Here is a 13,981-nt window from a genome sequence, read left to right on the forward strand (position 1 = left end):
GTTATTTTGGATAAACAGAGTCAATGTCATTAACTGTGTCACTCTAATTTAGAGGCTGTTAATGCTTCTCATGGGAAAACATGTACCGCATCTTCACATCTGGGCTTGCTCCCTGATTTTGTCCTAAAGAGGTTCAAATAGTTGAGATATACACTGTAAAAATTAAAGGTACTTTGAGGAACCATTTGGGGTTCTTCACATTGCCACGCCGGCGGAACCCTCAGGGGAAACTCAAGGCACCGCTTAATGAAGGGCGGTTCTCTGAAGAACCCTCAAGGCTTCTTGGGGATCCCTTTTATTAAAATGGTCTGGAACCATCTTGGGTGCTTCAAGGCACCATTTCACAGTTTATATTTGCTATTCACAATATTTTAATAAGCAGAAATACTTAATCAAATACAACAGTTTATTGATAAACAACAACAATGTAAATTGAATAAATATTTACAGAATGGTCAATATTGAACATTACCATTCTAAATTCACGAAGTCACTTGTATAATTAATATTATGTTGGTGATATTGTTATAAATGAAAAGTCTTTATCTTAACAAAACTAACCAAATAATTTGCCTTAATTTTAAATATACTGTACATACAGAAATATTTCAGGTACTTTGTACAAATGTACAATTGTAAAAAAGTCCAGCAAAAAAGTAGTCTCTCATAGCAAGGCCTACACCCATGGTAAAGTTGTAATTTTCCAAATAGCAAATCCTTGCGAGCTAGAGAAAACAATGCTGTTCTCTCCAAATGGGTTTCCTGCAATTACCAGTTGGTGTGAGGATCCATGTAGTCAAAGTAAAAATTATTTCTATAGTAAATTTCACAACTTTGCATTGCTAGTAGATATGTATTTATGGCAAAAAGAGAACAGGAGCTGCACCTGTTGGCCTTAGGTGTCCCAGGCAGTGCAAGGATGAGCATCAGGGTAGGCTGGGTCTGTTGGCCTTGGGTTTCCCTGGGAATAAGACATGGAGACCAAAAAGAGGGATTTAGATAAAGTCTCATAAAACATTAAATTTAATCATTTAGCACATCACAAATTGGTTTACAAATGTAACAATAAACAAAATATTACAATGCCTGGAAGTCACTGTTTTGGTCTATGGTTAAGGAGTACAATAGGCTATTTATAGCAACAACTGTAATAATCCACTTTATTCAGCGCTGCCTACACCGTGTAAATAAATGGTTTAAACAGCCAAAAGCGGCCATACAATTAGACGTGTCAGAGTATACATTTATATAAATAGTATATAGTTAGTATATTTAAGTTATTTATATATTTTGACTTTACTTACATCCAATGGGACAGTCGAGAGGTTGTTGCGATCCGTTATTTTGAATTCCCGCCTCTCGCGTGAGCGGAACAACACCGGTGAACACTCGTGCCACTGATGTTTGATCGCAGACGGATCGGAGACATCAAAGCACAGTGAGAGCTATTTGTGAACTGACTGCTCTGTATGCTTTAGAGATGTTATTCTAAGTCCATATGCTCTTTGTCATGAGGTGATCGATCTGCGCAGAGCTGGAAAAAGTTAAACACACATACTAACGAAAGCGCCACATGGCACATGCCTTGACGCTGCGACATTGGGCCAACAGCGCCACAGTACTGTGGAGGGCGAGACTGCACAATAAACACACAGAGCGGCTGCAGTTTGTTTGGATGGAAAGCACAAGAATGTTTACATTTTCAAAAGATTTCAGTGACTTAGGATCTACTTATAGAATAAAAATGTTTATTTATAATATATGGCCTAATGGTTAGAGAGTCGGCCTCGTGACCAGAAGGTTGCCGGTTCGATTCCCAGGGCCGGCGGGTAACAACTGAGGTGCCCTTGAGCAAGGCACCTTACCCCTACTTGCTCCCCGGGTGCTCCAGTGATAGCTGCCCACTGCTCCGAGGGTACGTGTGTTCACCACTTGCTGTACGTGTGTTCACTACTCTCTGGATGGGTTAAATGCAGAGGTCACATTTCGTTGCCTTGTACTTGTACATGTGTAATGACAGAAGTTGAAGTTGAATCTAAAATCTAATTAATTATATAATACAAATAGTAAGAAATATAAAATAATCAAAAAGCTTGCTGAAATTTTTCAAAATAACATTTAGCCTTTTCTAATCATGTGCATGATTTTAAAATGTGTGTTCACTTAGCAGGGGCCAAAAAACAAACTTTGGACTATTCTTATTCTCATAAACATCAAAATGATCAGACACTAAAAATCCCTATTTCATGTAGAATTTTTTTGGGTTCCTCTAGATACTGTCTTGTACAAGAGAGATTCTCCAGGAACCACTTACAAGTTTACAGATCATACAAGAACCATTTTTTAGAATTTGAGTTCCTTCAATAACCCGCAAAGCACTTTGAGGTCCCAGTGTAGTGAACAGGTGACTCCCGAACTTCACAGCTGAATATGGGGTGAACCCCAAAGACTATAGATGGTTCCACCATAACCCTTTTATTGAGAAAAAGAGCTTTGGAGCACTTAAAATACAGTTTAAGGTTCTTTGAGTACACAACATGATATATGAGGCACTTTTTCTTTTTACTGTGTACTTTTGAACTTTTTGGTTCAAAACGGCTTTCAAATGTTTTTCAGCCAATTCAGGACCACGGACAGCACCCTTGCAAAGTCAATTACTACAACAGTTAACTTTTAAGCAGTCACTTCTTTCTTTTTTAAGCAGACACTTCTAATGAAAATTTTCTAATGAACAAATTTTCCTTAATAACAGTTTATTTGTGTTTGTAGTTGTTACACATGAACAGTTTAAACATCTAGAATATAGATCTTGAACATCAAGAATCTTGTTTCGGTGGTTTCAGGGGCATCCACTCCACAATCCATTTGAGATCTGTTCGAGACATGTCAGTAGCACGTCTCCTTGACCTCAACCAATCCAAAAGATAAACTGTAATAAATGATGAGACGCTAATATCAAACATGTCATGTCAAAAGCTCAGATGAAACAGACCAAGATTTTTATATTTGTGAAGATACACATGAGATACATTGTGAAGCTTTACATAAATACTAAACTTGAGTCGGTAATTCCCAAAGAGCAGGCAGCAGCGAGCAAAGTTTGTAGGTGTGTTTCCGGCCATTTTCATTCGCGAGTTTAGATGTATTTACAGGAGGAAATTTACTAAATATCTTCATGGAACATGATTTTAATTTAATGTTCTAATGATTTTTGGCATCAAAGAAAAAACAATAAATTTGACCCATACAATGTATTGTTGCTACAAATATTGCTACAAATATACCCTTGCTACTGATGACTGGTTTTTTGGTCCAGGGTCACATTTTCTTTAGAAAAATAACATTAGGTGAACATACGTAAATGCTTTAAAAACATAAACAAAACTCAATCTATAATTTTGGTTTTGTTTTCCCTAAATTTCTTGTAATTCTTTAAACATACTCTTGGGTTAAGTGTCTGTAATTGTTTTGTAACGGGTTAAGTGTCTGTAGTGTGTTTTTTAATTATTTAATAATTTATGCTTGCTGCGAAGGAAAGAGCCCTTGAAGTGGGAAATCTGGAGGGAGTCATTCAACGGTGTCTTATAACGTGGCCGTTTGGAAGGCATGTAGCAAAGGGAGCAATTAAATACCATGTTATTTTCTCTTTATCTCTAATGACCTTTCGTCTGGCTTCACCTTCACGGAGTGTGAAACCCTATTTGGAATTCAACCAATATGTTGGGGGTCAATGCTCCTTCAAACTGTACACGTGTGCAGACTTCTGACATTGCTGTTAGCAAGATGGAAAGATCAATTCTACACAGAAGACACACTCAAAATAATGTAGAACATCAGTTAAACTGATACTCATTTTATTTTTAATATATATACAGTAGGACTATACCATTATTTCCCTTATTCCATAGATGAGGAGAACCATAACTAGCACTAATGCAAATATGTACGAGTAGGGCTATGAAATAGACAGGCTTTAGTTACCGTGACAAATGATACAAGAGTGACACATACCCCAACAAAACTTCAACATCAAGCAAAATCACTGGCTTTACAGCATTCCAACACAGCACCACCATAACTTCCTGTTATGTTCAAACATCTCCTCATTTCCCCCTGGTTCCATAAAAACATTCAATATGGACTGGAATTACCTTGTACCATTCTTAATCTTCAAAAATTCATTTCAAAGGTGTCAGGCTGAAGTAATTCCCATTATAAAACTTCTGTCTACATGATGTATTGCATTCTATTTATCTTGATTCTTTGTTTTTCCAATTTGAAAGCAGTCAACAACGGTAACTTGTAGTTAATCTTCGACTCCACTATTGAAAATGACTTTTATTGAATTCTGGGAATACCACAGAAAAAAAGATAATCATGTTTCTCCATCCTTACAGACATGAAACAGCAATGGAAACAGAAACCTTCTCAAGCAATAAAGCATGGTTGTTCTCAGCATGATGTAAATTCATTTGGACTCTTAGTGCTAATACGCTATGAATGTTTCATACGATGCTGTGTGTGGGTAGCTATGATGCCGGCTGTCAGAACGGGTCACTCTTTCAATAAAAACAGACAGTGCATGCAATAATGTTTGACAATAAAAATATGAAACCCCAAAAATATTAACTTAAATTTAAAGCACAGTTGCATAACTGTACTTTATATTTAAAGTCTATAAAATTGACTATAATGCATAAAAAGCCTGTGTTGACTAGACAAAACTGTGTTTACCTTTGAGATTTCCCTTGCAGTTCTATCTGCCTCTAGTTTCTCTCTGGGCTATTTGTCAATGTGAAGTGTCCTGGATATAAAAAACATAGTGTGTTGATATGAAATGTTTTGTGTTTAGAAGTAATCTTCTGGGATTATTTAAAAAAAAAGAAGGAAACAACACAAACAAAAACAGAGCATCGTCAAGCAGGTCATTTAATTCTTAGGTGAAACACATTTTTATTTTTATAAAAAAGTCTTAGAATGTAAAATTTTTTTTACTATTCCAGTTTTAAATTGATAGAGAATCCTAATGAAGCCACTTGTTGGTTAGTTTTTCTGAAAACTTTAAACATTGTGGTTCTGTGGTGTTACCAAAACGTTGCTCTGTTTGTTTGTGTATTCCAGTCAAGGAGCTACTTACCCCCAGCATGTCTGTTAGCGGCCTGCAAAACAAAATTTGTTTACAAATTTACAGTCATTAGGGTCACTTAAAGCCACAATATGGAATATTTGGACCGCTAGATGGCGCACTTTCGAAACAACAAAAGGCGAAGCTAAATGAAGTTATGTAGGAGAGTGGAATTACGGGACATGTCGTTTTCACCATCCAGACTCGTATGGAGATCGCCCATCATGTTCACGGACGAGGTAATGAATGCATTTTATTTTATGTCATCGTAATGAATTAGCTTGCAAGAAACGTGGAATGTAATGCTACGTTAGCCCGCGACTGATATTGGACTTTGTCCATTGATTTGGTAGCGTAATGCTACACAGTTTTACTTTTTTAAAACAGTCATACAGTCGTCGTTTAAAAAGTAAATTTGAACGAACCCACAGCATTTACAAGTAACGTTATTGGCTAAATATTTTTGTGCGACATATACTGTATTTCATAGGGTAACTGCATTCATAACTATTCAAATAATCTGTGAATGAAAAATGTGCTTACCTGTCTATTAAAATACATGCGAGAGCGGAGTCTCTGTCGAGTCCAAGTTGGTCGCAAAGCTCTCTCCATTTAGAAAACGCCACGGCGATATTAATTCTTGTTTTATTTCTTCGTTTGTCCATAAGCCTGCTTGCCTCGTTTGGCCTATGTTTACACTTTTTTTTAGTAATCGTGATCCATAATAACAGAACAAAAGATACTGCATCCCATATGTTGTTTAACCACTTTGCGTGTTGCCGTAGTTTCTACAACCGGAAACTGAGAGTAGTGCGGAGCACAGGATATTAATTCACTGATATGCGACAAATACAAGGGAGAGACAAGGGACGGGTCATTATTTTAAATAGGAATTTCTCTGGATTTGCACATTCTTGGGAACATTTGGGATAAGTACACAACTGCATGAAATATATCACACTGTGCAAGTGATTTTTGGATATTTCATAACAAAATTCTTCCATATTGTGGCTTTAACGGAAATTTTCCTCATAATTTTTTATTACAAAACAAAAATTTACATAAAAATGTTTTTGAAGCAAATAATAATCAGAAAATGCAGCCAATAAGAGCCCTGAATCGATAGGAACTCATTTAATGCCGCTTAAAAAGCATCCCAGGGTAAGACTCCAAGAAGCCGGTTGTCAAAATGGAAATAGAACATTTTGCAAATTCAAAGCAAACTGTGCATGACTACATTGAATGTTTTAAAATATAAAAGTTTTAAACTGTGCATGACTATATTAAATATTTTAAAATATAACAGTTTTAATTTACTGTGTTATGTATTTTCTATTATAATTTTTATAGTTTCATATGATTATTTTACTTATTTTATTTACTATTATTTTTACACGCTGTCTACACCAGACGCGAGCTGGTGTAGGCATCTGTCGCATTGCATGGAGCCACATCCAGTGTGAACAAAAATTATAATTATAATTATAATGGGGTCTTTTGTCACATCGCATAGCGCCACTTGTGTGTGATGGTGTAAAACATGGAGAAAAATCTGAAGAGTTCAGATGCAAAACCCTCTAAATACCAGATTTTTAGTAAATTAAGTAACGAATACAATTATTATCCCACTTGATACAATCAAACAAAAGTTCACTTTTTTGAAGGGGTAGGCTACTTCACCCAAAAATTAACATTTTGGGCCCTATTATACACCTGGCGCAACGCGGTGCAAGGCGCAGCGCAAGTGTTTTTGCTGGTTTCCGCCCGACGAAGTTCTCATTTTCCCGTCCTGCGCCGCGTTGTTTAAATAGCAAATGCATTTGCGCTCATTTGTGCGCCCATGGGCGTGTTGGTCTAAAAGAGAGGTGTGCTCACTCAGGCGCATTGTTGGCGCGTTGCTATTTTGAGGAACTGAAAACAGACTGTGCCATAGACCAACTCAAACCTGGGCTAAAGTCTTTAGTCAATGGCGCAATGTTTTTCTTGTTTAAAAAAAGAGCGCATTAGTAGAAAATGCGCCTCTGGTCGGGTCCACATACAACGCGCTTTCACTTGACTTATTACACAGAGGGAAGCGCATCAGCACACAATTAGGCCAAATATAAAAAATAAATGGATTACAATGTAAAAGAATATTATTGTGTACATAAAGATAAAAATCCGGCTTGTCATGTAGATGATCGGGTCGCGCGCTTTAACCTCACGCACGAGCAGATGCGTTTCCTCTCTAGAGAAGCGTCCAGGCTTTGCTCTTGCAAATTCCGCCGTGTAAGTAGCAAATCCGCCATTGAGCGCAACTGGCTCTTAAAGGGAATGAGAGATAAGACTCTGATTGGAAAACAGACTGTTTTCCGTCGTTAAATTAGCAAAAGTGGATTCGTACACGCCCTGAGTGCACCTGCGACGTGCGCTTTAAACCATGCGCTTAGATCGTGAAAATAGGGCCCAAAGTCATCATTTACCCACCCATAGATTGTTCCAAATCTGTATAAATGTTTTTGTTTTGCTGAACAAACAGGAAGACACTTGGAAGAATGTCAGATCTCACCCACCTTTTACTGCCATAGTAGGGAAAATAAATACTATGGGAGTCAATGGGTGAGATTGATAATCTTCCAGATCTCTTCCTGCATGTTCAGCAGAATAAAGAAATATATACAGGTTTGGAACAATCTGAGGGTGAGTAAATGATCACAGAATTTTCATTTTTGGGTGAGGTATCCCTTTAATGACATTGAGTTACGTTTTTATTTTTGGTGAGAAATTTAAAAAAAACTGAATCAGTGCTAAAGTAACTGCAGCACAGCAGAGGTTGACAAAAATAACATTTCCTGTTTCCGATCCTCTTAGCTTCAACTGATTCTCTTTCCAGCCCATATTTATTCCCCAAAATCAATAGACCTTTATCAACCGTATTTGGAGATACAGTAAAACTCAGATATCACTGTTCAAAGTTCCCAAAAAAGAACATATTTTGACATTGTCTAAAAATGTAATTGTAGCAGAGACTATAAGTAACAACAATTTTTCCCGGTCTACAAAGTCTAATTGTATTGAACCATAGACTGTAAAAATGATGGACGGCATGACACCGCTTCCTTCCATTGTAATGAATTGAGGGTCTGGGAAGAAGGAATCGCAAGTGGAGCCAAGAGGCTGAGCCGCGGTATCAAACTTCTGCCCAAACTCTAGTACGCCCAATCAACCACGCCCCGTGAACTTCTCATTTGACTGCCCTATATCGAAGGGCTTTCTAAAATAAGGTAAATACTGTACAACAACTGATGACGTAATCGTTAGAAATCGAAAATGAATAGATGGTTATATCTTCAATCTCCTCTCCATTTCTGAAAGAAACACCAGCCTTTAGATCCATACCATTTGCAGTGGGGAAAACCTTTCTATTTTTCATTCGATTTTCACTTAGTTTCACTTAGAAATACGTCTCAATGTGGAAGTCGATAGCGATGGGGGACACTCTCCCCCATTTCCCATGTTACGTCCGAGAGATTTTCATAATGTGACAGGGTGATGAATTGTCTATATCTTCTGTAACATATAAGAGCAGTATATTTACTGTTTCCCTCAAAGTCTTTCCACAAGTTGCCCTTCAAAACAGCAAAGGCTACTCTGCTTACAAAGCAGATCAATCATTCAGGACAGCTGCTGCTCAGGGAACGGCTGAGAACACAAAACCTCGCTGAGACTGCTTAATACACTGTAAAACCTTTGAATGTAGGTGACGCTAATGACAGACAAAGACTATCATTTCAAATGAGATAAGACTGTTGATATATGACAAGTTGGAGATAAAAAAGGAACATGATTAACAGAGACATCCTCAGTAAGACCATGAATTACATGAATCGAGATAAGTTTATAGATATTTAGCCATGCCTGTACAGTCCTGTAGAGTGTCTCATGTAGAGGAGAATATGGGCTTCGGGGTCAAATGCACAAACAAGCACTGGCTACAGTGGAACAGTTAGTTGTGTGTTTAGCTTATACACATTAAACAGATAAAAGAGTGTAAAAACATTTTCCGAGGCTTGCAAGGAGAATTCAATAGATAAACCGAGTCAACCACTATGGTTTAAACAAAAGGTTGCTTACAGACCTATGCAATAAAAGAGCAAGAAGATTTTATAGGATTTTGTATGTAAATGAAAAGCGATCTTTCACCACTTTTACATTGGCATTCTGAAATACTGTGGATTAATTTCATAAAACAAAAGCTCTGCTGACTTACTGCTTGCAAAAAATAGATTGATGCACAGTTTATAAAATTGCAGGAAAAAGGTCTTTTGGATTCTAAGCAAAAGCTGTGGCAAGAACAGCTGGATTAGGGAACATTATCAGATGCTCACCGAGCCCTCCATAATGAAAGGCATTATCAGTTGATCACAACATGTTCTGGATGGAGGCGCTGCGCCTACATACTTGTCTCTCGGGGTGTCTTAGCAACTAGGATTGCATCCCAGTCACATGACGTGACAAAAAGACAGTGGGTTATGTTATTCGTCCAGTCAAACTCAACTGCACAGCTCAATACCGGGCTCGTCTTAAACCTTTGAAACAATTTTCGGATGATCCCTTTAGAGATTTTCAGAATGCCGTTAAGCTTCTTACTTGAACATCTAGACTTCAACTTTTGCAATTATAACAGCAACGTTAGTTTAATTCACAGACATTGTTCTTCGTGGTGGCTAAAAATTCGGAAGAAAATACCAATTTTCATACACTCTTTAATGTTTAAATGGCTCAGAATGTGACGCTTCATATGCAACACTTCACTCAATGCTGAGCATGGCTTATGTAAAAACTAAAACTCACTCATTTTTCAGTTTACTTGGGCAAAGTATCACAATAAAGTCAGACAAAATGAGAAGTTATGACCCCCACACAGCGTGTTTTACCCATCAGGATTCACCAGAAAACAGCAGGCACAGGCAAGAAAATGTGAACACAGCATCACTGCTCAGGCCAAAGGTCATATAACAAGCAGATGGTAGACTCCCCACTCCCATAAAAGGTATTGAACTACTTTAATCATTGTCATCAAATTGATGAGTCAATATACAAAGACAGGCACCATACAGTGAAGGGAGAACTTATCTTTTTAAAGTCAAGGTGATACTGCCAAATATCAAACTGATTGTATTCTGAGGATGGTTGAATCAGCAGCCATTGCTGTGGAAACAACGAAGCTGAACACAGTGTTTTTATAATTTCACTTTACATTTACTATATACAATGCCAAACAGCTGCTGTTTTTCTTAAATAAAATGTTAGCTATAATCTTTAACAAGTAAAAGGAGTCATTTTATTCCAAAAAGGACCAAATGTCCTTGCAACCACTTCCTGCAGATGTACAGAATGGCTGCATTGTAAGTTGCACTGTACACCCACTTACATGCGAAACATTTTCTTTTAACAAAACTTAACCCTTGTGCATCAATTAAAAAAACTCACACTTGAGCTGAAAATGGACAAAAATATAATACAGGTATATCCATATTTTTTCACACTAAAGTCATTTAAAAAAAATTCACTAGAATCAGTTCGTGTCATAACTACCAAACGTTCATTCATTTTTAGAATTTTAACCCTTTAAATACCAGTTTGTTTACATGGTGACCCTGTTGTTTTTATGAAGAAAAAAATTATTCTAGTTATTTTCCATATATTAAATGTAAAGCTGATTTTTTAATTTTTTATTATTACAGTCTTGGATATGTTATGTAAGGGATAATGTACAAGCAGCCGGTTGTTATCGCAGAAATAAACCCCGACAGTGTAAATCACACTAAAGGGGCTTATTTCGCGATAACAGCCAGCTTCTTGTACATTATCCAGGTAATTACACGGCTACTTGAAACATGAAGAAAAAAAACTGGACACGAAATGTGGATTTGAAATATTTTATCAGAATTTTCACTGAATGCAGACCTTCCACGGGGAAAAGTGTCAGGGATTGTGGACAGAACCCAGACGAGGACAGCAGTTACGGGGTTAACAGAAAATATTTATTAAAATGTAAAACAAAAACCCATGATGGGGGAACAAACATGATAACAAAAGACTTTTCAAAAAGGCAAACAAAAACTTCCCACTAGGGGGCAAAACAAGAACTAAAGTAAAAACCAACCAACCAACCAACCAACAAACAAACAAACCAACAAACCAACAAACAAACAAACAAACAAACAAACAAACAAACAAACAAACAAACAGGCCAGGCCAGGCCAGGCCAGGATCACCTGGTCAGGGACTAACACGAACATGGTACAAAGAACGAACCGACAAGGGACAAAGAGAAACTGGGGCTACAAATAGGGAACACTAACGAGGGAAGTTAACAAGGGGCAGGTGGTTTGTGCATCTGGTTTGTGCTTGGTTTAAATACATTTTACATTAGGTTACACCAACAAAATGATTAGCAAGGGTTTAATCAGGGAAAAATGTATCCTTGCATCACTTTTCTCGATGTTCTCAGCCCTTAGAATGGGGTATATGCACACGGGACGATGACGTACTTCCGCTAAAATCTTAGCCAGGCTGTTACATTCGGCGTTCGTAGCGTCCATAGGGAACAATGGCGTTACGCTTCAGGATGCACATAGGATTAAGGTCAACAACGTCTTGTCTAATTATTCAAACACTTCGTCAGGCTATCCGTTTCAAGGTGAATCAACAAATATGAAAAAAAGCAAAGTGAACTTTTGCACTTACTAGAGGCATGATCACAGAGGCACTTAACGTGGTCGGTTCGCCGAAATTTGAAAGTTTTCTTATTAAACACATCGTTATCACTTGATGAAAAATTCCCTTAGTGCTATGAGAGCAGAAGTGACCTATAGCTGGCTGAGATTTTAGCAGAAGTACGTCATCGTCCCGTGTGCATATACCCCATTACCCTTACACAGTGAATCTCCTGCAGTTTCAGTGTTGAACCGATCATAGTCATGCCACAAATTCTTATCAGATGTTTTTTATTACTTTCCTTTTGCTGTTTAAGGAGAAGTTAAATGGAATCTTAATTTGCGCATGGCACCCTTATATTGTGTTCATCTGCTATGACCTTAACAATGTACACACTGCTAATATGGTATATAAATGTCTCAAGACATCAGATAAGCTTTTCATATAACACTAATAATGGACACAGCTACAATTAAAACAATTTTTTGGGGGAAAAAAAAGCCCGAAAGATGCCCAAAAGTGTTGGTAGTGCAAATGTCATGGGTTTGATCCCGAAAATGTATGGATAAATAATTAAATGACACTGCATGCTTCTGTTAATTGTAAGGTGACAACTCCCGATATATATACAGGTGCTGGTCATATAATTAGAATATCATCAAAAAGTTGATTTATTTCACTAATTCTATTCAAAAAGTGAAACTTGTATATTATATTCATTCATTACACACAGACTGATATATTTCAAATGTTTATTTCTTTTAATTTGATGAATATAACTGACAGCTAATGAAAATCCCAAATTCAGTATCTCAGAAATTAGAATATTACTTAAGACCAATACAAAGAAAGGATTTTTAGAAATCTTGGCCAACTGAAAAGTATGAACATGAAAAGTATGAGCATGTACAGCACTCAATACTTAGTTGGGGCTCCTTTTGCCTGAATTACTGCAGCAATGCGGCGTGGCATGGAGTCGATCAGTCTGTGGCACTGCTCAGGTGTTATGAGAGCCCAGGTTGCTCTGATAGTGGCCTTCAGCTCTTCTGCATTGTTGGGTCTGGCATATCGCATCTTCCTCTTCACAATACCCCATAGATTTTCTATGGGGTTAAGGTCAGGCGAGTTTGCTGGCCAATTAAGAACAGGGATACCATGGTCCTTAAACCAGGTACTGGTAGCTTTGGCACTGTGTGCAGGTGCCAAGTCCTGTTGGAAAATGAAATCTGCATCTCCATAAAGTTGGTCAGCAGCAGGAAGCATCAGAAGCGTCTCGCCTGGGCTAAAGACAAAAAGGACTGGACTGCTGCTGAGTGGTCCAAAGTTATGTTCTCTGATGAAAGTAAATTTTGCATTTCCTTTGGAAATCAGGGTCCCAGAGTCTGGAGGAAGAGAGGAGAGGCACAGAATCCACGTTGCTTGAGGTCCAGTGTAAAGTTTCCACAGTCAGTGATGGTTTGGGGTGCCATGTCATCTGCTGGTGTTGGTCCACTGTGTTTTCTGAGGTCCAAGGTCAACGCAGCCGTATACCAGGAAGTTTTAGAGCACTTCATGCTTCCTGCTGCTGACCAACTTTATGGAGATGCAGATTTCATTTTCCAACAGGACTTGGCACCTGCACACAGTGCCAAAGCTACCAGTACCTGGTTTAAGGACCATGGTATCCCTGTTCTTAATTGGCCAGCAAACTCGCCTGACCTTAACCCCATAGAAAATCTATGGGGTATTGTGAAGAGGAAGATGCGATATGCCAGACCCAACAATGCAGAAGAGCTGAAGGCCACTATCAGAGCAACCTGGGCTCTCATAACACCTGAGCAGTGCCACAGACTGATCGACTCCATGCCACGCCGCATTGCTGCAGTAATTCAGGCAAAAGGAGCCCCAACTAAGTATTGAGTGCTGTACATGCTCATACTTTTCATGTTCATACTTTTCAGTTGGCCAAGATTTCTAAAAATCCTTTCTTTGTATTGGTCTTAAGTAATATTCTAATTTTCTGAGATACTGAATTTGGGATTTTCATTAGCTGTCAGTTATAATCATCAAATTAAAAGAAATAAACATTTGAAATATATCAGTCTGTGTGTAATGAATGAATATAATATACAAGTTTCACTTTTTGAATGGAATAAGTGAAATAAATCAACTTTT

Source organism: Triplophysa rosa, linkage group LG2 (genome assembly GCF_024868665.1).
Source record: "Triplophysa rosa linkage group LG2, Trosa_1v2, whole genome shotgun sequence".
Classification (NCBI taxonomy): domain Eukaryota; kingdom Metazoa; phylum Chordata; class Actinopteri; order Cypriniformes; family Nemacheilidae; genus Triplophysa; species Triplophysa rosa.